The sequence below is a fragment of the Tamandua tetradactyla genome, chromosome 1, assembly GCF_023851605.1.
Source record: "Tamandua tetradactyla isolate mTamTet1 chromosome 1, mTamTet1.pri, whole genome shotgun sequence".
In the NCBI taxonomy this organism is placed as follows: domain Eukaryota; kingdom Metazoa; phylum Chordata; class Mammalia; order Pilosa; family Myrmecophagidae; genus Tamandua; species Tamandua tetradactyla.
Genome location: NC_135327.1, coordinates 177684504 through 177708216, shown reverse-complemented (window position 1 = coordinate 177708216; position 23713 = coordinate 177684504). Strand labels below are relative to the sequence as shown.

The 23713-nt window shown below is 35.6% G+C and overlaps 1 protein-coding gene and 1 long non-coding RNA gene across 24 annotated transcripts in view; one reads left to right on the top strand and one right to left on the bottom strand.

Annotated features, from left to right (window-relative positions):
- AGBL3 (AGBL carboxypeptidase 3) overlaps window positions 1-23713 on the bottom strand; it is a 235941-nt gene that overhangs the window by 58745 nt on the left and 153483 nt on the right. The gene's annotated exons all lie outside the window — the stretch shown is intronic.
- Window positions 1-23713, top strand: part of LOC143666278 (uncharacterized) — a 139248-nt gene that overhangs the window by 61220 nt on the left and 54315 nt on the right. For all 6 annotated transcript variants that reach the window (XR_013167578.1, XR_013167535.1, XR_013167545.1 and 3 more), the window contains exon 2: window positions 10267-10426. This is a non-coding gene — a long non-coding RNA (uncharacterized LOC143666278). The remainder of the gene's footprint in view (window positions 1-10266; window positions 10427-23713) is intronic.

Below are 23713 nucleotides of genomic sequence, written 5' to 3'. Positions count from 1 at the left end.
GAAAGGGAGAGGTAAGGGGTATGGTATGTATGAATTTTTTTCTGTTGTCTTTTTATTTCTTTTTCTAAATTGATGCAAATGTTCTAAGAAATGATCATGATGATGAATATGTAATTATGTGATGATATTGTGAATTACTGATTATATATGTAGAATGGAATGATCATGAGTTAAGAATGTTTGTGTTTGTTGTCATATTTTTAAAAAAATTAATTAAAAAAAAAGATCTAAAAAAACGAAACTTGTGGGATACAGCAAAGGTGGTGCTGAGAGGGAAATTTATTGCCCTAAATGCTTACATTAAAAAAGAAGAGGGCAGTGCAGTGGTAGCTCAGTGGCAGAATTCTTGCCTGCTATGCCAAAGACCTGGGTTTGATTCCTGGAGCCTGCCCATGCAAGAAAAAAAAGAAGAAGAAAGAGCAAAAATCAAGGAATAAACTGTTCACCTGGAGTAACTCAATAAAGAACAGCAAGCTGACACCAAAACAAACAGAAGGAAAGAAATAACAAAGATTAGAATGGAAATAAATGAAACTTAGAATATGAAAACAATAGAGAAAATCAACAAAGCCAAAAGTTGATTCTTTGAGAAAATCAATAAAATCGATAGACCCTTAGACTGACTAAGAGTGGAGGGAAGAGAGAGAGAGAGAATGCAAATAAATAAAATCAGAAATGAGAGAGAGAACATAACAACATACCCCACAGAAATAAAGGAGGTAATGAGAGGATACTATGAACAACTATAAGCTAGTAAACTATACAATGTAGATGAAACGGACAACTTCCTAGAAAAGCATAAACAACCAACATTGACATGTGAAGAAATAGATGACCTCAACAAACCAATCATAAGTAAAGAGATTGAATCAGTCATCAAGAAGTTCCGAAAAAAGAAAAGCCCAGGACCAGATGGCTTCATATATGAATTCTACCAAGCATTCAAGAAAGAATTCGTAACAATCCTGCTCAAACTCTTCAACAAAATTGAAGAGGAGGGAAAGTTACTGAACTTATTCTATGAAGCCAACATTACTCTAATACAAAAGCCAGACAAAGATACTACAAGTAAAAAAAATTACAGACCAATCTCTCTAATAAATATAGATGCAAAAATCCTCAACAAAATATTTGCAGATTGAATCCAGCAGCACATTAAATCGCATTTTTTAAAAAGTAGAAGAACTAGAAAAAGAAGAGCAAAATAGACTCAATGTGTGCAGAAGGAAGGAAATAAATAGTGTGGAGATAAATAAAATAGGGAACAACAACAACAGAAAACAGTTGGGAGAATCGATGAACCAAAAATTGATTCTTTGAAAAGATCAATCAAATTGATAAACCTTTACCTAGCCTGACAAGGAAAAAAATAGAGAAGACACAAATAATTAAAATCAGAAATGCAAGTGGGGCCATTACTACTGACCCCACTGAAATAAAAGCACTAGAGGAGGATACTATGAACAGCTGTATATCAATAAATTAGATAGCCATGATGAAATGCACAAATTCCTTGAAACACATAAACTATCTAAACTGACCCAATAAGAAATATATTTCCATAAACCAATAAGAGTAAAGAGATTGAATCAGCAAACAAAAACCTCCCAACAAAGAAAGTCCAGGACCAGTTTCAAAGGGGAATTTTATCAAGCATTTCAAGAACTATTAACACCAGTTTTGCTCAAATCTTCCCCAAAACTTGAAGAGCAGGGTACACTCCCTAATTTATACTCTGAATCCAACATCACTTTCATACACAACCAGAGAAAGATAGCACAAGAAAATTACAGACCAATATCTCTTATGAATATAGAAGCAAAAATCCTCAACAAAATACTAGCAAACTGAACCCAGTAGCACACTAAAGTAAGTATACACCCGGATCAAGTGGGTTTTATCCCAGGTATGCAAGGTGGTTCTACATAAGAAAATCAATGACTGTATTACACCACATTAACAGAACAAAGTGGGGAAAAACACATGGTTATCCCAATTGATACAGAAAATTCATTTGACAAAATCCAGGACCCTTCTTAATAAAAATCCTTAGAAAACAAAGAAAAGAATAGAATGAAATTTCCTCAATATGATAAAGGCATATATGAAAAATCCACAGATAGCATTGTTATGGTGAAATCTTTCTCTCTAAGATCAGGTAACAAGATATGGATGTCCACTGTCGTCACTGTTATTCAACATTGTACTAGAAGTTCTTGCCAGAGCAATTAGGGAATAAAAAGAAATAAAAGGCATCTAAATTGGAAAGGAAGAAATAAAACTTTCCTTTTTTTGCTGATAGCATGAACCTATATACAGAAAGTCCTGAAAAATCCATAATAAAGTTTTTGGAGGTAATAAATAAATAATGCCTACTGATGGGGCACAAGATCAACACCCAAAAAAATCAGTGTTTCTGTACATAACAATGAACAATCTGAAGAAAATATGAGGTAAAAATTCCATTTACAATACCAACTAAAAGAATCAAGCATCAAGGAAAAATCTACCCAAGGATGTAAAGGACTTGTACACAGAAAACTGCAAGTATGGCTAAAAGAAATCAGAGAAGACGAAAACAAATGGAAGGACTTGTCATATTTTGGACTGGAAAGCTAAATATTGTCAAGACGTCAGTTCTACCCAAAGTGACTTACAGATTCAATACAATCCTAATAAAAAATCCAATAACCTTCTTAGCAAAAATGGAACATACATTCACCACATTTATATGGAAAGTTAAGGGGTCTCTAAAAGCCGAAGTCATTTCGAAGAAGAAGAATGAAGTTGAAGGACTCACACTTCTCATTTTTAAAACTTGTTATAAAGCCACAATAATCAAAACAGCATGGTACTGGCACAAGGACAGACATATAGACAAATAGAATAGAATTGAAAAATTTCAGAAATAAACCCTCATATTTATGGCCAAATGATTTTTGACAAGGGGCCAAAGACCATTCAGTTGGGAAAGAATAGTCTCTTCAACTAATTGTGCTGACAAAACTGGCTCTCCATTTGCAAAATAAAGAAGTCGGACTCCTATGTCATATCTTTACAAAAGTTAACTCAAAATGGATCAAAGACCTAAATATAAAAGTTAAAACAAAAAGCTTTTACTGTCAAAATCCTAGAAGAAAATGTAGGAAGACTCTTCAGGACCTTGTGTTAGGCAATGGTTTCTTAGACTTTACACCCAAAGAATAAGGACAAAAGAAGAAATAGATAAATCACATCAAAATTAAAAATTTTGCTCCTCAAAGGACTTTATCATGAAAGTAAAGAGACAACCTACAAAATGAGAGAAAATATTCAGAAACCATATATCTGATAAAGGTTTAATATCCAGAGTATATCAACAAATCCTTTAACTTAACAGAAAGAAAACAACCTAATAAAAAAATGGGCAAAAGACTTGAATAGACGTCCTTCCAAAAAAAGATATATAAATGGCCAAAAAGCACATGAAAAGATGTTCAGCGTTATTAGCCATACAGAAATGCAAATCAAAACCACAGTGAGATATCATTTCACACCCACTTGGATTGCTACTATTTAAAAAAAAACTAGAAAATTAACAGTGGTGGAGAGGATACAAAGAAATAGGAATACTCAGTCATTGCTGGTGGGAATGTAAAATAGTGCAGCTGCTGTGGAGGACAGTTTGGCAGTTCCTCAGAAAGCTAAGTATAGAATTATCATATGCCCCAGCAATCCCACTTCTTGGTATATACTAAAATAATTGAATGCAGGGACTAAAACAGATATTTGCATACTGTTGCTCACAGTGGCATTATTTACAGTTGCCAAATGATGGAAGCAAGCATCATCCAATGAATGGAAAAACTGTGGTATATAAAATGTGGTATACATACAATATTATCCAGTCATAAAAAAGAAATGAAGTTCTGGGCAGTGTGATGGTGGGTCAGTGGCAGAATTTTTGCCTGCCATGCTGGAGACCCGGGTTCGATTCCTGGTGCCTGCCCATGCAAAAAAAAAAAAAGTTCTGATATGCACAAACAACATGGATGAACCTTGGAGACATCATGTTGAGTGAAATAAATCAGACTCAGAAGGACAGATATTTTGTGATCTCATTGATATGAAATAATTAGAATAGGCAAATTCAGAGATTCGGTATCTAGAATACAGGTTATAGGGGATGGGGTGCAGATAACGATTAGGGAGTTCACTGACATCACCCTGGACTTTCTGCTATCTTCAGGTGTCTGGGGTACAGAAGTCCAAATTCCCCATTTGGTCTCTGCTGACATTGCAGAGATGGGAAGTATTCATGGCATTTAGTTTGAGTAAAGTGATTATTATAAAAAGGTTTCTGTCATGTGGGTCTGTCCATTCCGTGTCCTTTGGCTAGAGAGAGGAATTTTCTTTGGAATATTTTTTGCCTGCACTGTTAGTGGTTCCAGGTTGCAGGCACCTTTGTCACCCAATCCAGGATATATGGGAATTTGAAAGAAAATCCACAGCTATGTTATTCCTAAAGTCTTGAAGTCCCTATCTAGTTTACTTTTCTCTTTCAACCATTCAGAATCCCCTTGTATTTGTCCTGCTATATTTATCCAGGGATTTTTGTTGTGCTTAGTTTAGTTGAGCAAGGATAAGTGAGTCTGCTCCAACTTACCCAGAATCAGAAGTTCATCAGTTGAAAATGGCTTTATTTCAATAATCACAATTTTCACTTCTAGAAGTTATTTGTTTCTTTAAAAAATATTTCTTGGCCATTTTAGTCTCTTTTTATACATGTATATTTTATTTATATCTTTTTGAATAAAATAACATTTTATATTCAGCATCTAATACATCTAACATTTGACATCTTTGTGGATTATTTCTATCTGTTGTTTCTACTAAATCTTCACTTAGGTCACCTTATTTTCATGTGTATTGTACTTTTTTTTTTTTTGCTGTGAGCTTATGTTCCTTTCAATGTTATCAATAGGAATTCCTTAAGGCCTGGATTTAAAGTTGCATTACTTCGGAAAGGATTTGAATTTCATTCTGTCAGATAGTGGGGAGTCTTGGACCTGGGAAACTTTTTAAAGTATGTGCTTGAGGTTTTTGGACATGTGGATAACATAGATTTGGGCTACAAATCTGTATGAAGGTTAGCTTGTGGTTACAAATTCTTGAGGGAGTTTTTTTCCCCCTGTACAAAGGTCAAAACATGATGACTCCTTCTATTTAAGGGGGTTTAAATTGTTTAACTCTTTGAGGCCTAAGCTTTAAGTAGAGAATATTCTAATGAATTCTTCACTTTTAGTGGGACATAGACTTTATCTACTATTTCCTAACCTGTGACGCCGTCATAATAGAAGCTCAAAATCATCAGGATGGGATAGATAAACTTTAGGTTGAAAGTTGGCTTTAGTGCTCACTTATGGCCCAGGATTTCTCTTTCATTCTATTTTTTTCTGAGAGGATTCCTTTCTTTTGATCAGCTTAGTGATGTATTTGAAAATACTTATCTGGCCTTTTTAGTTATTTTCAACATTAGGTGGTTTAGGGTATCTAGTTCCCCTTCAGGAAATAGAAGTATCAGTGTCTTCTTTCATTATCATTTCTCCTTTTTTTCCTCTGTCATTGCCCCACCATATTTAAACCTTTATTACCTGTGGCAAACAATTCTGGTTGCTACTCAATATGTGTGACCTCTCCTTCTTATTTGGTAATAGAACCTCAAATTTTTTTTTTTTTTTTTACGGTTGCAATGTACCCAGCTAGATGACTATTTTCCAGTCTCTCTAGGGGTAATGTGTGAACATTTTCTGACCAATAAGATGCAAGTGGAAGTGCTCTAGAAACACTGGAAAGGTATTTAAAGGGATCTAGGGAGATATGGTCTATCCATCTATTCATTCATCCATCCATCCATCTGGCTTTATAGCTGTCCAACACTACGCTAGACCTTAAGGAAGCAAACTAAACAGGACGTCAGTCTTGGTGAAGACTGACAGGCATAATTATATGAAATGTAAATAAGCTGCTATAAACAGAGGGTACCGTGGGATCACAGACGTGTGCCACCCAACCAGTATGAGAGGCTACAAAATGATGAGGATTTAAAGCCCAGACTGAATCTTGAAGAATGAGTGACAGTGAGTAAGGCAAATAAAGGGAAAATAGTTCAGGCAGAGAGAACATTATAGAACCATGCAGGTATGAAACAGAATGTCACAGTCTAGAAACTAATAAAATAGTTCACCGTGCCTGGAATACTGGGATTGAATTGAAAAATGGTAAGGAATGAGGTTATAAAGACAGGCAGGAGTTACTGTGTCCTTAAAAAAAACTTTACACTTGGTAATCTCCACAATGTTACATATATTGTTTCTTTTCTTTACTAATCAAAAGTCTATCATTTTTCAAAGTCTAGATCAAATGTGTTCTCATAAGGCTTTCTATAATTTCTCCAATCAGAAGAGATCTTTCTGTTCTCTGATTTTCTCAAGTATTTATGGCTCACATAACTTGGAACTTAAATTTTGCTACTTTCTATTTTTAGTACTTCTTTGGGGCATATGTACATCTTTTACATGAGCTTTTACGATGTCAGAGAATAAGGACCATGGCTTATCCTTCTTTGAAATCTCTGCTATCCAAGAAAAGGTACCGCGTACAAATGATGAATACATAACCATTGATTGACAATCCTTACTCATACAGAATGAAATTTATCATGTCAAGCATATCATAAATTATTTTATTTTTCAGTTGTAGTGAGTCACTAAACAAATGTGTTGAATAGATGAACGAATTTGATCCCATTATGACCTTGTGAAGTAGTTCAAGAAAGTGTCCTAATTTACATTTTGTAATTGAGTTGAAGATAAGCAAAACTGCCTCAGTCATATGACTAATTATAGAAACAGGAAAAATCCAAGTTTCCTGACTGATTTCAGTGTTGATTCTACAATCAAATGGGAATTCATGAAAAATGTATATGTTTATTTATCTTTTTCTGTACATTTGTAAATGAATTTATAAAAGGACAGTTACCTACTTCCTTGATTTGATGGTTTATTGTATCGTATAATTTATTTTATTGCTACTTTTCCTTATTCCTGCAAAAAATATCCTTAAACAAAACAGTGGAAACAAAGCGAAAGCTTATAATACCCATTTATGATAAGAACACATCATAGATACTTATGTTTATATAAAATTAGACAGGTTCTCTTATGGTTTATTAGGCAGCTGTATTCAGATTATATTCATTCTTTATTTACCTGATTTTTACTGGGTTAACTATGTGTTACATACTCAAATGTATAATATCTTACATATGGCACAGCACTTAGGGAAAAAGATTAAAATAATATTGTTGTGAAATAAAAATCTGCCATTATTTATATCTTAAGGTAAGAGAAAGCCACATTTATTATTTACTATGTGCATTTATTTCTTTTAGACCTCCCAATAAGCTTTATTATTCCATATTTTACAGATAAGAAAACTAAGATTTACAGAGGATAATTTAATCTGCTAATGAAATCTTTGTGACCAGATAAGGGATGTAATAATTCTTCTGTACTTTATGCTTGGTCCCAACTACACTTGGAGTGTTGTTGTTTCTTTACCACACTTTAAGAAGATTGTGGTCAACTAGAGAGTATTCTCAGATAAGCTAGATGAAAAGTAATCTGAAAAACATCTTAAAGGAAAAAGAATAGAAGGTGATGAGAAGATCAATCTGCAGAAGACAAAACTAAGAGGGAGATAATGGTTCCTTTCAAATAGCAACTGAGAGAATGCACATGAAATATTTTACATGCTTTAAAGCATTATATAAACGAGTCATTGTCATTCTGATTAAGTATATGAAAGGTTTATTTGAATAAGAAAGAATACATTAGAGAAGACAAAAATTCAAATGATAGGACAGATTGAGGACTGTTCTTATAGCAAAAATTGGAAAGAAATGAAAAGGTTAATAACTTTCAAAACCTCAAAATCAGTTTCTGTTGAGTGGTTGATTTGCTACTTACCACTCTTCTTGTGACATATTCACTGATTATCTACCATCCTATGTTCCTATTTGTACTATACTTCTTTGACTTCTTATTTTCCTTTTTTTTGTTCCTTTTCCTCTGACACTTATTAAATGTTGGTGTTTTCTTCCTGATTTCCAATTTCAATTCACTGTTCTTTTCCAAATACTCTCTCTGGGTGACCTAGTTTAATTAGGTTCTTGCTATTGCTAACACTTCCACATTTATATCTTTAGCCTTGCCCCTTTGAGTTGCATGTATTCAACAGCCTGTTGGATCGCTTCACCTGGATTTCCCACAGGTATCTCAAATTCAATATAAACAAACTAAATTCATATTGTTCACTAAATTCCCTCTTCCAAAATTTCATGTTTTAATCAGAGATACATCATTCACACAATTACCTAAGCTAGAAATAATAAAGTAATCTTTGACTCCTCTAAATCTTTTCTCCTTATTCAATTCAAACAGAAGCCTACTGATATATGTTTTAATATTTAATGAACCTATACCCTTTCTTTTCAACCTAGATAACATTGTCCTGATTCACCTTCCATCATCTCTTCCCTAAAATACTGCAACAGGCTTCTAAATGGTCTCCTTGCCTGCATTGTTGTTTCCCTCAAACCCATTCCCTAATTAGCTATCAGAGAAATTTGTTTAAAACAGAAATTGATGTTTCTCTCTTGCTAAAATCCTTTAATGATTACCATTGCTGTTAGAAATTTCAAGTTCTTAATCATGGACTATAATAAGCATTGTATGATATGGCTCCTGTTGAATCATTTATTTCATTTTCCATCATTCTTTGCCTCACAAGTTAAGCTCTAGAAAAATTAATGTAACATAATACCTGGTCTTAACTTTAGAACCCACTGATCCCTTTGCTTAGAATGTCTCCCTTTACTTACATCAGTAGTCCCTTAAGGTGGAATGTGCTCAATCAATAGGGTAATTGATCTATTGAGTCCAGGAAGAAGGTAGAACCATTTCTATTTATTTTTGTAAAAAGAAAATATTTAACATATGGAGAAAGAGAGGTATTTTCTCTTGAATTGTATTTTAGAAAATCACCAGTTGCAACTGGGATGTGCAACTGGAATGAATGTGGAGTCTCTTATTCATTCATGCTGTTTTGCTGTACTGTGAAATGTATTTAAATGGTACATTTTCTATTTCAAATTAGTTTTAACTCATTTAGTAGACAAGTGGGTTGAGCTTCCAGGGAAACAAATTCTGAGATGAAAAGTGCTCTTGGGATTATTAATAGTGGAACATATAGAAAAAAACAAAACAAAACAAATTTGTCAGAGTTGAAAGGCAAGTTGCTACACAGTCTCAAAAGGTATGACCCTGTAGAGCTGTTTCAAGTTTAAGGCAAGAGGTCTGGGTCTTTATATGCTCCCCCCTCCAAGTTGATCAGTTACTGAATGTGGGCCACTGGGAAAAGGGGTGTGCGTTGGTTAAGGTAGCTCTCTTAGGCTCAAGCAATCTCAAGGGGACTGACAGCTAAAGGTTTTCTGTTGGCAACTGTGCTGTTTTGAAAGGATGTATGTCCCCTAGAAAAGCCATGTTTTAATCGTAATCCCATTTTGTAAAGGCAGCCGTTTCTTCTAATCCCTATTCAGCATTGTATGTTTGAAACTGTAATTAGATCATCTCCTTGGAGATGTGACCAAATCAAGAGTGGCTGTTGAACTGGATTAGGTGATGACATGTCTCCACCCATTTGGGTGGGTCTTGATAAGTTTCTGAAGTCCTATAAAAGAGGAAACATTTTGGAGAATGAGAGAGATTCAGCGAGAGCAGAGCAGAATGATATAGCCATGAGAAACAGAGTCCACCAGCCAGTGACCTTTGGAGATGAAGAAGGAAAATGCCTCCCAGGGAGCTTCATGAAACAGGAAACCAGGAGAAGAAGCTAGCAGATGATGCCATATTCGCCATGTGCCCCTCCAGATGAGAGAGAAGCCCTGACTGTTTTTACCATGTGCCTTCTCACTTGAGAGAGAAACCCTGAACTTCATCAGTCTTCTTGAACCAAGGTATCTTTCCCTGGATACCTTTGATTGGACATTTCTATAGACTTGTTGTAATTGGGACATTTTCTAGGCCTTAGAACTGTAAACTAGCAACTTATTAAGCTCCCTTTTAAAAAAGCAATTCCATTTTTGGTATATTGCATTATGGCAGCTAGCAAACTAGAACAGCAACACTCTCAGTATCTGTTATAATATGTTTTTCTTTTCTGAAGGAGTATCTGGGTGATGCATCCTAAATGCCCAGTAAAGCAAATGAATGAATAAGAGCACCACTGTCAGTACCTCTTTATTGTGGAACTCTCATTCTTCCCTCAAGACATCTCATGCTCCATTTATGATACGACTGGTCTGGCATGCAACCCAAAAGAAAGTGTAAGTGTCAAGTTCTATATTAATCCCAGGGGCTATATTGTCTTCATCTTTTCTGACTGACAATTAATATTGTAAAAAAGAGGAAATGAAAACTTTTGCAGATGGTGTCAATGAACTCAATTTTGGGGGGCGGGGGTGCATGGTCCAGGAATCGAACCTGGGTCTCCCACATGGAAGGCGAATGAACTTAATTTTAATTTCTGTCTTAAGTTACCAAAATGGTATCAAAGGAATGCAATGAATATTATGAGGGAGTAACAAGACATGTATGTCTCCAAGATTAGAAATTGTGATCAATTGAAGGGGACAAAGGAAAATATCTACACAAAACTATCAAACCAATTAATATCTCAAAGTGAAATTGGGAGAAGTATAAGCACTATATTTTAGTGTGGCTAATACAGAGAGCAGATGGGGAGTGACAAAAGGAGCAACTGGAGATTTATGGAGAAGCTGGGTGGCTAAGCAGTGTTCAGAAAATACAGGGATATATTGAAAGAATTTTTTTTTAAAAAGAAATAACATAGAAGTTTTCACTTTAACCATTCTCAGAATCTGAACAAATAAAAGTATTCTTGAGATTATACGGAAGACAATTATAAAATTCGTTAGCATCACCAAGACTTGCTGGAATGGAATTCATGATTGGCATGCATATTCTGCTAGAATGGTATATATAATTTAAATAAATTGGTGGGTGAAGATAGGAAGACAACCACTAAGGTGATGTATACCTGATGTATGTGTGAGGTTTAGTGAGGAAAGTTGTTTATAAGGACTTGCAAGGCCCTATTTAATATTTCAGCTGATTACTTCTCCAGTCTTATATTTGTCTCCCCTCATTTTTAATGCTTCCACAGTTTCACAATTACTTGTTCTTCTGGAATGTACTTTTTTTTCCCTCTCTCTATGAACATACTATTTTCCTTGCTTGGAGTGTTTTGTCTCCACAGTTCCCAACCCTCAAGCCTTCATCAAATCTGTTTATATGTCACTGTGAAGAGAAATTATTTTCTCAACATTCTTGTTTTCTTGCCATATGGAGTTAGTTACATTAGCACAATGATTCTCAAAGTGTGACTGGTCTCTGGACCATCACATTACCTAGGAACTTGTAAGAAACGTGGGGCCCACCCCTATGTGATTTCCCTCTACTTCATTCTTTAACAGCTTTATTGAGATATAATTTACATATCATACAATTCACCCATTTAAACAAGTAAATGTGGGGTTTTTAAAGCATATTTCCAGAGTTTGCAACCACTGCCACAATCTAATTTTAAAACATTTTCATCACCCCAAAAAGAAACCCATATCCATTAGCAGTCACTCCCCATTCCCCACCCCTCATCCACTGGAAACCACCAAAATACCTTCTGTCTTTATGGATTTGCCTATTCTGGATGTTTCATACAAATGGGATCATAGAATATGTGGACTTTTGTGTCTGCCTTCTTTCACCTAGCATGTTTCAATTTTCATCCATGTTGTAGCTTGTACATACCACATTTGGTTTGTCCATTCATCATTTGACAGAATTTTTTCTTCCCCCTTTGGCTGATATGAACAATGCCTATAAATATTTGAATGTAAGTTTTTGTGTGGACATACATTTTCTTTTTTCTTGGCTACATTCTAGGAATGGAATTTCTGGGTCACATGTTAAATCTGTTAAACATTTTAAAGAACTGGCAGATTATTTTTCAAAGTGGCTACATCATTTTACATTTCCACCAGCAGCATATGAAGTTTCCAAATTCCCCACATGCTGGTCCACATTGGTTTGTTTGATTACAGTCACCCCAGTGGGTGTGAAGTGATATCACGTTGTGGTTCTGATTTACATTTTCCTGATGGCTAAATGACGTTGTGTATCTATTCATATGCTTCTTGACCATTTGTATATATTTTTAGAAATGTCTATTCAAATCCCTTGCCCATTTTTAAATTGAATTACATGTAGTTTTATAATTGGATCATAAAAGTACTTTAAATAGATACAAGTCCCTTAACAGATATATGATCTGCAGCCCCATTCTGTGGGTTATCTTTTCACTTTTTGACTGTATCCTTTGAAGCACAAAAGTTTGTAATTTCGATAAAGTCTAATTTATCAATATATTTTTGTAGCTGTTCTTTTGATGCCTTTTCTAATAAACTATTGCCTGACCTTAGGCCACAAAGATTTATTCCCATGCTTTCTATAATAACTTAATAGATTTACTATTATTACTCCTTTAAATTGTTATCTTCTAGACCAACTAAGAATAAGCAAATAAAAAACATTATTTTAGTTCATTTACCTTTCTCCTACACTCTTCCTTTCTTTATATAGATCTGATTTTCTGACCCTTATCATTTTCTATCCCTGAAGAACTTCTTTTAACATTTCTTGCAGGTAAGGTTTGCCAGTCATGAATTCCCTCAGTTTTTGTTTGTCTGATAAGGTCTTTATTTCTCATTCAGTTTTTTTAGCAATAAAATATTTTAAAATTAAGGTTCGCACATTGTTTTTTTAGATATAGTGTTATCACACACTTAAAAGACAACAGTATAGTGTAAATATAACTTTAAAAAATTTTTTAAGGTGTTGAAAAAATTTTTAAAGTTGTTTCCCCCCATGTAATACCTATTACTAATGCATTGCATTAGCGAGGTACATTTGTTATAATTCATCAAAGAATATTTTAATAATTGTAATATTAACTATAGTTCATCATTTAAAATAGAGTATACTGTGTTGTATAGTCTTATATATTTTTTCTTTTTGTTTTATTCAAGTAACATATATATACTATCCAAAATTTCCCCTTTTAACTATATTCACATATATAATCTAATGCTGTTAATTACATTCATTGGTTGTGCTACCATTACCACATCTATTACCAAAATTTTACAATCAACTCCAATAGAAATTCTGAACAATTTTAGCATAACTTCCCATTCTCTACATCAAAACCATCCCCTGGTAGCCTATATACTAGATTTTAACTCTGAGTTTGCTTATCCTAATTATGTCATATCAGTGAGATCATACAGAATTTGTCCTTTTGTGACTGGCTTATTTTGTTCCATATGATTTCTTCAAGGATCATTCATGTTGCCACATGAATCAGAAATTCATTCCTTCCTAGGGCTGAATAAAATTCATTGTGTGTATATCACATTTTGTTTATCCATTCCTTAGATGATGGACAGTAGGATTGCCTCCATCTTTTGGCAATTATGAATAATTGCCAGTATGAAAATATCTGTTCAAGTTCTGCTTTCAATTCTTTGGGGTATATACCAGGTAATGGGATTCCCAGATTATATGGTAATACTATAGTTAGCTTCCTGAGGAACTGCCAAACTGTTTTCCATTGTGGTTACACTATTTTACAAGTCTACCAGCAATGAATGAGTGCTCCTATTTTTCCACATCCTCTCCAACACTTACTTTTTTCTTTTAGTAGTAGCCATTATGTGGTTGTGAAATGGTATCTCACTGTGGTTTTGATTTGCATTTCCCTAATAGCTAATGAGGCTGAGCATCTTTTCATGTGCTTTTTAGCCATTTGTTTGTATATCCTCTTTGGAGGAATGTCAATTCATGCCTTTTGCTTATTTTCAAACTGGGTAGTTTGCCTTTTTATTGTTTTGTAGGATTTCTTTAAGTATTCTAGACAATAAGCCTATATCAGATTTGTGGCTTCCATTTATTTTCTGCAATTGAGTAGGTGGTTGTTTCACTTTCATGATCAAGTCATTTGATGTGCACAAGTTTTTAATTTTGGTAAGGTTGTATTTATCTATTTTGTCTTCTGTTGCTTATGTTTGAGGTGGAAAGTCATAGAAACTAATACCTGGCACAAGGTCCTAAAGATGCTTCCCTATGTTTTTTCTCTAGGAGTTTTATAGTTCTAGTTCTTATATTTAGGTCTTTGATCCATTTTGAGTTAATTTTTGTCTATCATGTAAGATAGGGATCCTTTTTCATTCTTCTGTGTATGGATATCCAGTTCTCCCAGCACCATTTGTTGAAGAGGCTACTCTTTCTCAACTAAGTGGACTTGGCAGTCTTATAGAAAATTGATTGGCAGGGACATCATCAACATGGCAACATAAGACATTCCCTGGAAAACCTCCCAGAGATTCAGCAAAAAAAAAGAGGCAAATCTCACTTGCTTAAAACTCTGAAGGAAAGTAGAGATTGGACAAGGACTCCATAAACACTGAATCAAAGCAAGAGAATCAAAGAAAGAGAAAAATATCAAGTAGGAAATTTCTATCCTGGACCAGCTGGTTCTCTTCCTTGCCCTACACTCAGTCCCATGCACCTTGGGAAAAACTCAGAGGGAGCAGCCTGGATTCCCCTCCACCTCCCACCAGGGACACAGACTATCAAACCACTCACAGCAGTGAGTTTGAATACTATGCATATCCAGACACAAGGACCCAAGCCTATAGAGATCCAGAGCAAAGAATGCTGAATACAAAATGACTCCAGGAATAGCTCCTAAAATGGAGGATTAGGGAGGGAGCAGATTAGGTTCTCCCAAAAGCAATGAGTAATCAGGTACAAACTGTCCAAATCAACTGTTTGGGAATACAGGGATTGGGTGAGGTCAGTACAATGCCCCAGGAAGTGCAGGTGGAAGAGACAGAGAAACCTTGGTCAGAGACTATGAGCAATACCCACAACAGCGCTTGGTGCCCATCCCCCACCCTGGAGGGAAGCAGCGGTGGGGAGAACCTGGGAGGCAGCTGCAGACTGGAATGGCTATGCGAGTCCTCTGCCCCAAGTACAGAAGGGGACACAGCGCAACACTGAGCAGATATTGGCTGGTGAAGTGAGAACACAGGATCCCCACAGCTTTAGCCCATCCTGGTCAGATCCTGCTGGGCACCAAAGTTTCAACTGCTTCAGAGGTGAATGTAGCAAACAGCCATAAAACCCTGCCTGTGTAGGGCTTAGGGGAATAGGTGGCCAAAGACCACCATTTGCTGGGCAGGCCAGAGAGTATAAAAAAAAAAAAAAGGGGGGATTTCAAAAAGAGTCTTCCCAGATCCTCTCCCAGACCCACTGGTCCATATCTCCTGCATGGGTACCTGGCCCTATTTTGCCTGGGAAATACTGAGGCTTAGTGTACAAACCCAATCAACAACAAATAGTAGACAAGAGAGAAACCAGCTAATAAGGGGAAAAAATGTTAAAATAAATTTAGCAGATTGAAATGCTAGAGATCAATGAAATGGAGGGGTAAGTATGAATTTTTTTCTTTTTCCTTTTTATTTCTTTTTCTGAATGGATGCAAATGTTCTAAGAAATGATCATGATGATGAACGTACAACTATGTGATAAAAAAGAATGTTTATATTGTACGTTGAAAAGAATGTTTATATTGCATGTTGATTGGTTTTATTAATAAAAATTTAAAAAAGAGAGAAACCAATGTTCAGAATAAACCCATCAAGTTAATCATATGACCAAATATCAGCAAAAAATCACATGGCATACCAAAAGGCAAGAAGATATGGCACAATCGAAGAAACAAATTTAAAAATCAAAGAAACAAAAACAAAAATCAAGCTGGAGGAGACAGACCTTGGAATAACTAATCAAAGATGTTCAAACACATCTACTAAACAAATTCAACAATATGGTTAAAGAGATAAGGGACATTAAGAAGACATTGGGTCTTCAGAGCCCACAGAAACTTTACAGTAGAGGTAACAGAAATGCATATATGTGGAGAACAGAGACACAGGTACTTGGAGAGGCTTGAAGCCCAGCAGATATTGCCATAAGATGTTATACAAGTCAGAACCTGGAGACAGCCAAGGGAAGCCAAGAGATGAAATCCAGACCTGGAAAAACAAAGTGAGGAACACCTGCGGGAGCTGAAGCTGAAAGCAATGGAACCCGGAGCAAGTGACCAGCAGATGCCAGCCACATGACTACCCCACTGACAGGGGTGTTCCAGACACATTAGCCTTTCCTGAGTGAAAGGAACCTCTTGCTGATGTCTTAATTTGAACATGTTTATGTCCTTAGAACTTACTAAATTCTCCTTTATAAAAGCCATTCCAGCAAAAAAAAGACACTGGGTGAGCATAAAGAAAAATTGGAAAGAATACATAGAAAAATAAAAGATCTAATAGAAATGAAAGATACTATAGATGAAATAAAAAATACACTAGAAACAGACAATAGCAGATTTGAAGACTCAGAAGAAAGGATCAGCAAGTCAGAAGATAGAACATTAGAATTTGAACAGACAAAAGGACAAATGGAAAAAAGAATGGAACAATTTAAGCAGGGTCTTGGAGAACTGATTGAGAATATGAAGTGCACAAATATACACATCATGGATGTCCTAGTTTGCTAGCTGCCAGAATGCAATATACCAGGAATGGAACGGTTTTTTAAAAAGGGGAATTTAATAAGTTGCTAGTATACAGTTCTAAGGCTGAGAAAATGTCCCAATTAAAATGTCTATAGAAATGTCCAATCAAAAGTATCCAGAGAAAGATACCTTGATTCAAGAAGGCTGATGAAGTTCAAGGTTCCTCTCTCAAGTGAGAAGGTACATGGCAAACATAGAGTTTCTCTCTCATCTGGAAAGGTACATGGTGAATTCAGTCAGGGTTCCTCTATCATCTGGAAGGGCAGATGATGAACATGGTATCATCTGCTAGCTTCTCCTCCTGGCTTCCTATTTCATGAAGCTCCCCAGGAGGCATTTTACTTCTTCATCTCCAAAGGTCGCTGGCTGGTGGACTCTGCTTTCGTGGCTATGTTGTTCTGCTCTGCTCTCTCTGAATCCCTAATTCTCCAAAATGTTTCCTCTTTTATAGGACTTCAGAAACTAATCAAACCCACCCAAATGGGTGGAGACATGTCATCACCTAATCCAGCTTAACAACCACTCTTGATTTGGTCACATCTCCAGGAAGATGATCTAATTACATGCAGTATTGAATAGGGATTATTCTGCCTTTACAAAATGGGATTTTGATTAAAACATGGCTTTTCTAGGGTACATATATCATTTCAAACCAGCACAATGGATGTCCCAAAAGGGAAGGGAGAAGGAGCAGGGAGAATATTTGAAGAAATAATAGTTGAAAATTTCTCAACTCTATTAAAAGACATAAACATACAAATCCTAGAAGCCTAGTGTACTCCAAACAGAATAAATCCAAATAGACACATTCCAAGACACTAATCATATGGTCAAATGCCAAAGAAAAGGAGAGAATTCTGAAGGCAACAAGAGAAAAGCAATTCACCACAATCAAGTAAAGCCAAATAAGACTAAGTGTTGATTTATCATCAGAAAACATGGAGGGGGGTGGGTAGTCAGTGGTACAATATACTTAAGATACTGAGAGGAAAATTTCAACCCCCAAATTATCTATCTAACAAAGCTTTCCTTCAAAAATGAGGGAGAATTTAAAATAGTCACAGATAGAAGCTGAGAGAGTTTGTTAATAAGGAATCTTCCTTATAAGAAATACTAAAGGAGTTCTGCTGGTTGAAAAGAAATGACAGGAGAAAGAGGCTTGGAGGAGAGTATAGAAATGAGATTATCATAATTAAAAGGATAAAAAGAGAAAAAATAGATCTGACAAAAGGTGGAAGTAAGTAAAACAGTGGAAGTAAGTGCTGCTTTTGCAGTAAGAACATGGAATGTTAGTGGATTAAACTCTCCAATAAAAAGACACAGATTGGCAGAATGGATAAAAATATATGATGCATCTATATGGTGGTTGACCAGAAGGACTCATCTTAGACCCCCCCCCACCCAAAATGGATTGAAAATGAAAGGATGGAAAAAATTCCACATAAACAGTAGCCAAGAAAAAGCTGGGGTAGCTATTAGCAGGCAAAATAGACCTTAAATACAAAAATTTTATAAGAGACAAAGAAGAACACTATATGAATAAAAGGGGAAAATCACCAAGAAGAACCAACAATCATAAATTTTATGTATCTAATCAAGGTCCCCAGAGTACATGGGGTAAACATTGGCAAAACTGAAGGGATTAATAGATATCTCTACAATAATAGTGGGAGACTTCAGCACACAATTCTCTTCAATAGATAGAACATCTAAACAGAGGATCAGTAAGAAAACAGGAAATCTACTAATATGATAAATGAATTAGACCTAACGAACATATACAGAACATCACACCCTCAAACAGTAGGATATACATTCTTCTCAAGTGTACACTCTCTAGGATAAACCACATGCTGAGTCACAAAACAGGTTTTAACTTTTAAAAAGACGGAAATTATACAAAGCACTTTCTCTGATCATAATGGAAAGTAGAAATCAAAACAGCTTGAGAACTGGAAAATTTACAACTATATGAGGTTAAATCACACTCTCTCAAACAAACAGTGGATTAAGAAATTACAAGAGAAATCAGTACATATTTGAGATGAAATAAAATCAATTTATCAAAGGTTATGGGATACAGCGAAGGCAGTTCTGACAAAGATTTTAATATAGGCCCTAAATACCTACATTAAAAAGGAAGAATGAGCTAAGATCAAATACCTAACTGAATACCTGGAGAAACTTGAGAAGGCACAATAAACTAATCCCAAGAGAAGGAGAAGGAAAAAATAATAGTGGAAATTGATGCAATTGAGAACAACAACAACAAAAGCAATAGAGAGAATCAGTAAAACAGAAGTTGGTTAAGAAGATAAATAAAATTGACAAACCCTTAGCTGGACTGTCAAAGACCAAAGGAGAATAATAAAATAAAAAATGAGAGGGGGTCATTACCATGGACCTGTAAAAATAAAAAAAAAAAAATCATAAGAGCATACTATGAACAACAGTATACTAACAAACTAGACACCTTACATGAAATGGACAATTTCCTAGAAACACATGAACAGCCTACACTGACTCAGAAGAAGAGGAAGACCTCAACAAACAAATAACAAGTAAAAAGATTGAATTAGTCATCAAAACTCCCCCAAAAAGAAAAGGCTGGGACCAGGTGGCTTCACAGATGAATTTCACCAATCATTCAAAGAGAAATTAATACCAATACTGCTCAAACCCTTCCAAAAAACTGAAGTGCAGGAAACACTAGCTCATTCTATGAAACCAACATCACCCTAATACTAAGTCATGAAAAAGGTACTACAAGAAAAGAAAACTACAGATCAATATCTCTAACGACTATAGATGCAAAAATCCTCAACAAAATACTTGCAAATTGAATCCAATAGCACATCAAAAAATTATACACTATTATCGAGTGCATTTTATTCTAGGTATGCAAGGGTAGTTCAACACAAGAAAATCAATTAACGTAATACACCACATTAATAAATAAAAAGGGAAAAAACATGATATTATCTATAGACACAGAAAAGGCATTTGATAAAATCAAACATCTTTTTTAAAAAATTTTTTATTGAGAAACCTTCATACACATACAGTCCACACATGGTGCCTAATCAATGGCTCACATTATCATCACATGGTTGTGTATTCATCACCATAATCATTTTTAGAGCACTTGCATCATTCCAGATAAAAAAAACAATAATTCATACATCCCATAGCCCTTACCCCTCCCTTTCATTGACCACCAGTATTTCAATCTACCCCATTTTTTACCCTTTAACCCCCTATTATTTACTTATTTTTTAATCTTTTTATTTTATTTTATTTTTTACTCATCTGTCCATATTCTGGATAAAAGGAGTATCAGACCAGATTTTCACAATGACGTGGTCACATTGTAAAAGCTATTTCACTATACAATCATCTTCAAGAATCAAGGTTTCTAGAACACAGCTCAACAGTTTTAGGTACTTCTCTCCAGCCACTCCAGTACACCATAGACTAAAAAGAAATATCTATATAATGCATAAGAATAAGCTCCAGGATAACCTCTCAACTCTGTTTGAAATATCTTAGCCATTGAAACTTCATTTTGTCTCATTTCTCTCTTCCCTCTTTTGGTCAAGAAGGCTTTCTCAGTCCCATGATGCTGGGTTCCAGCTCATACCAGGAGTTCTGTCCCATGTTGCCAGAGAGATTTACATCCCTGGGAGTCATGTCCCATATAGGGGGGAGGGCAATGAGTTCACTTGCCGAGTTGACTTAGAGAGAGAGGCCACATCTGAGCAACAAAAGAGGTTCTCTGGGGGTGACTCTTAGGCATAATTATAAGTAGGCTTAGATTCTTATTTACAGCAATAAATTTCATAGAGTCAAACCCCAAGATCGAGGGCTCAGTGTATTGATTTGATTGTCCCCACAACTTTGAGAATATCAGAAATTCCCAAATTAAATAGGGAAGTTTAATATTTCCTCCTTTTTCCCCAGTTTCCCAAGGGGACTTTGCAAATACTTGTTTATTCACTGCCCAAGTTATTTTGGGATATATTAGGGCATCACACTAATCTGTACAAACCAACAAAATCTCATCCCTTATTCAAAGTTCCATGCATTTATGGTGATAAACTAAAGTGGTTATACAAGTTAAATTAGGTAATGTGCTAACCAAAATATAAATTTTGCACCAAATAAACATCTCTCCCTTTGGTCACACACAGAAGTTGAAGTTTTAAAATATGGACCATATCATCCTTTCCCCTGTATTCTGATTTACCTTAATCCTATCCAGATCAGCTTCATTCATATCTCTAGTCTAAGTCTGACCACTTTTTCAGATTTTATTTTTTTAACAGTTGCTGTATGGGGTAGTGCTGACTTTCATAGCTTCAGAACTCTAACTCTGAGTCTCAAGTGTCACATAAATCCCTGAAGTTTCTGAGAATGACCAGTTATATACAAACAGGTCAGTATCTCAGAATTTAGAAATAAAAGTTACAACTCCTGAATCTATGTGACTGCTGTAGAAGTTTACAATCCAGGACCATTTACAATAGGCCCTAGTCTGATAATCCATGCTCTCAACTTAATAACCTGTGTTCTTTAACTCTCAAAGTTCACTCATTAATGTTAGTTCATATTAGTGAGACAGTACAGCATTTGTCCTTTTGTTTCTGGCTAATTTCACAGAGCATAATGTCCTCAAGGTTCATCTACGTTGTTATATGCTTCATGACTTTATTCTGTGTTACAGCTGTGTAATATCCCATCATATGTACATACCACAGTCAAGCATCCTTTCTTGATAAAAACATTTTGAAAGGTAGGAATAGGAGGAAGCTTCCTCAACATGAAAATGGGCATAAATGAAAAATTCACAGCTAACATCAAACTCAACAGTGAGAGACTGAAAGCTTTCTCTCTAAGAATGGGAAGGAGACAAGGATGCTCATAGTCACTAGGTTGTTATTGTGCTAGAAGTTCTATAGTAATCAGGCAAGAAAAAGAGAAGGCATCCAAACCAGAAAGGAAGAAGTAAAACTTTCACTATTTGCAGAAGACATGATCCTATAAGTATAAAGTACCCCCTAAGCTACAATAAAGCTACTAGAGCTCCTCAAAGTGGCAGGATAGAAGAGCAACACACAAAAAAACAGTAGTGTTTCTATACACTAGTGTGCTGGTTTGAAAGGATGTATGGACCCTAGAAAAGCCATGTTTTAATCAAAATCCCATTTCATAAGGCAGAATAGTCCCTATTCAATACTGTATGTTTGAAACTGTAATCAAATTATCTCCCTGGAGCTGTAACCAAATCAAGAGTGGTTATTAAGCTGGATTAGGTGATGACATGTCTCCACCCATTTGGGTGGGTCTTGATAGATTTCTGGAGTCTTATAAAAGAGGAAACATTTTGGAGAATGAAAGTGATACAGAGAGAGCCAGAGAAGAATGACATAGACACGAGAAGCAGAGAGCCCACTAGCCAGTGGCCTTTGGAGACGAAGAAGGAAAACACCTCCTGGGGAGCTTCAAATTCTCCTTTATGCTCACACACTGTCATCTTAATACCATTTATCTCTTTATGCATATTTACTTCATTTCCTGAATTTATTTAGGAGCTTTGTTTGAACTAATTTGATTAGTTGTTCTATATTCCTGTTTCTCCTCCGAATTTTTAATTTGTTCCCTTGACTGAGCCATATATTTCTGCTTGTAATTTTCTAGATGCCAGATGCCTGGGCATCTGAGTATCTTGATGGGTTAACCCTAAAAATCAGTTTCTCCCTCTTGCCTAGTGTTTTATTTTTGATTGGCTTTGTGTTAAGGATCTTCTTTAATACTTGGTCCAACCTATTCTGGATCTTTTGAGTAGCCCGTGTTTAACTGTTCATATTTTCTGAGCTCCCTGCCTGTGATTCTTGCCCTGAATATGTGGCCCAATTTTTAACATTGCCTTCTTTTGCACACAATTAGTTCACCTCCTATCCTCTGTTCCTTTTCCAGAAATCCTGATTTGTTCTATTTGTTTTTGTAGAGAATTTTCTCTCAGCTCCTGTGATATGCTTAAATTCTCTCTCTCACTTGGTGTCCCCTTTTCATTCTATTTTTCAATTCTGGGAGCTTTTCTGTCTTTTGACAGTTCAGTCATCCCTCCCCCTACCCCCTTTTCTTTGATTCTGATTTCCTCCTTATTTAGGGTATCCGACCCCAGAAAGACAGATGGGTTCAATCCAGAAAGCTTTGTTTTGTTCTTAAGTGATCCAGATTGAATGTGTATACCTCTTGCCAACAGTTTTGCCACAGTCTCTTTTCTCCAAATTTATATGTGGCACTCCTTAGCTGCTTATGTTCCATCCTGGGTCTCTGTGGACTTAACATCCCTGTGCCTGGATAGGTGCAGAGTTCTAACTCACCACTTTGAGTGGCTCTATGGTCTACATCATGGCAGGAGGCACCTGGGCTGTGATACCTCTGTGCAACTCTCATGCTGTAAGGGGTTGTGTGATGGGGAGGGACAGGCCTGGGATGAAAGTTTCTTGATCTTGGTATTTTTCTTTCTTTTTTGTTCAGTGTTTGTGGAGTCCTTCTCCAGTCTCTATCATATTCCAGTGATCCAAGCAAGTGGGATTTATCCTTTTATTTGCTGATGCTGAGAGGAGACTTCCAGGGGATGTCTTTTGTTGTCATGTTTCTGATGTCACTCTCACTTTTGAAGGATGATTTTGTTGGATGTAGAATTCTAGGTTAGTGTTTTTGTTAGTTTCTTTGTTTTTTAATCTTTTAACACATTATTTCACTACACTCTCATCTCGCTTGCATGACTTCTGAAGTCTACTGTAATTATTTATTCCCCTAGGAGTAAGGTATATTTTTTGTTTCTGATTTCTTTAAGATTGCCTCTGTCTTTGGTTTTCTGGAATTT